This window comes from Gossypium hirsutum, chromosome D01 (genome assembly GCF_007990345.1).
Source record: "Gossypium hirsutum isolate 1008001.06 chromosome D01, Gossypium_hirsutum_v2.1, whole genome shotgun sequence".
Taxonomy (NCBI): domain Eukaryota; kingdom Viridiplantae; phylum Streptophyta; class Magnoliopsida; order Malvales; family Malvaceae; genus Gossypium; species Gossypium hirsutum.
Genome location: NC_053437.1, coordinates 18,568,981 through 18,571,236, shown reverse-complemented (window position 1 = coordinate 18,571,236; position 2,256 = coordinate 18,568,981). Strand labels below are relative to the sequence as shown.

At 40.0% G+C, this 2,256-nt stretch overlaps 1 non-coding gene across 1 annotated transcript; it reads left to right on the top strand.

Annotated features, from left to right (window-relative positions):
* The first annotated feature begins 1,042 nt into the window (after positions 1 to 1,042).
* LOC121214295 (small nucleolar RNA R71) lies at positions 1,043 to 1,149 on the top strand. Its single transcript, XR_005909879.1, has one exon. It is a non-coding gene; the product is annotated as a small nucleolar RNA R71 (small nucleolar RNA).
* Positions 1,150 to 2,256: the final 1,107 nt, after the last annotated feature.

The following is a 2,256-nucleotide window of genomic DNA, read 5'->3' as shown; positions in this document are numbered from 1 at the left end:
CAAACATGCCCCTATCCTTACATTTTGCCGGCATTTTTCGCTGTAACACTGCGGATACATTCTCACCAACATTCACGCTTTCATTACCTGTTAATTTTCGCTTGTTGGTGTAAAGCTCTTTAAGAAATTTAGTATACCGCGGTATTTTCTTGATGACGTCCAACAGCAGAATCTTGATCCCGACATTCCTAAATGTTTCGAGGATTTCCTTGTCCTCTTTACCTGTTTGACACTGGTTGAATCGTTCTGTAAATGGAGGTTGAATTTTAGGTAATGGAGGCTTCGGTCGGACCTGTTCGTCTTTCTCGGGTTTTTCTTGGGCGATTTCTTGGCCAAGATTCTTGTCAGGAATTAGTTCCAGTACCTTTTAGCTTCGCAACGTTACTGCATTTGCATTTTGTCTAGGGTTTGGTTCTGATTGTGACGGTAGCTTCCCTTGAGAGGTCAATTTCTCAATCGATATGGTCAACTCTCCGATGGACACCTCGGTTTTCTGTTGGAAATCCTTCATCTCTTTTTGGAAATTAAGAGTTTGCTGTTGAAAATCAAGAACATTAGTTGGGTTGTAGATATTAGCGTAGGGGTCGTATAACTTAAGTTAGGATGGTCCCTCCACCTTGGGTTGTAGATATTAGCGTAGAGGCCGTATTGCCCTTGTGGCGGCCTAGGGAAATTTCCCACAGCATCCAGATGGGCCATGGTATCATCATACAAACTGGGACATGCATCGGTTGCATGATTAGGTGTAGCAAATATTCCGCATAACCGGCCTGTCTTCGCTTTTTCTGCAATAAAAGAGTTCATCATATTAGTAAGTCTATCAACTTTATCCTCTAAGGTTGAATTACTTAGCTGGTGAACCCTTCTAGGGGGTTCAATATTGGCTCGGAACTGCTGAGAATTTGCAGTCATCGTGGAGATCAAATCTCTCGCTTGTTGGGGAGTCATGTTGACCAATTCTACTCCACTAGTAGTGTCTACAATATTCATCTCATTGGGCTTCAAACCTTCATAAAAATATTGGAGGAGAGATTGCTCCGTTGTACCATGTTGTGGGCAGCTTGCACACAACTTCTTAAACCGCTCCCAATAATCGTAAAGGGACTCAGCTTCTTTTTGCCTTATTCTAAAAATCTTTCTTCTTAGCTCAGCTGCTCGAGACACTGGAAAAAACCTGTTTAGAAACAAACGAGATAGATCAACCCAAGTTGTAATAGATCCAGTGGGTAAATAAAATAACTATTCCTTAGAAAAATCTGCTAGGGAGAAAGGGAAAGCACGTAACTTAATCTGATCCTCAGTTACCCCCTAAGGTTTCATGCTAAGACAAACCATATGAAACTCTTTCAGATGTTTGTGGAGATTTTCATTTTGCAACGCATGAAAAGTTGGCAGTAACTAGTTTAAAATTGACTTCAACTCAAAATCAGTATCCACAGTAGGATACGCGATGCACAATGGCGGTTGTTCTGTCGGAGCTTCAGCCAGTTGCCGAATCGTTTGATCCATTGGTTAGTGTGCTAAATTTGGGTTTTCATCAACCCTGGCATTAAGCACTTCTTCTGGTGAGTCGACTTCTACTTTTTCACTTTCAAGTGTTCGAGTAGGGTTTTCATTAACCCTAGACTCAGCTTCGTCGTCGACTTCAATTTCTGGCAGTGGGTTACTTTGAGTCCCAACCGCCGCTAACTATTTTTTCCTTAACTTTGTCTCCTTGCAATTGGCTCTAGCAGTCTTCTCAATTTTTGAATCGAAGCAAGAGTACCTGGAGCTGGTCTGGTCATAAGAAACAAAAAACAAGATTAGTATGTTCCCAGTCCCCGGCAACGGCACCAAAATTTGATGCGGTCGTTGAAAGCACCAAAAATATCCTATCCCTAATAAATAATGAAAAAGACTAGAAAAATTTGAAAGATCAAACTTTAATATACTTTTATACTAACTCCGTAAATATTTAATATTTACGAGCCTAGTTTATGAAAATGGGGTTCCAAAATCACCTTTTCTGGCACCACTGAAAATCGAGTTGTTACATATAATTAGACCCAATACATGAGAGGATCAATCCCCTCATATGATAAGTGTGGGATAGCAACCCTAGTAATATTTACTAAGGTGTCTCGCCCATCACTTTCCTAGTTAGATTAGGGGAGTGTTTTTATTAAATAAGTATTAATTTTGTAAACCATATTCAACCAAGATTCTCTTATTTTTCCCTATAAATAGATGGCACTAGTTAAGATATTTACATAAGTT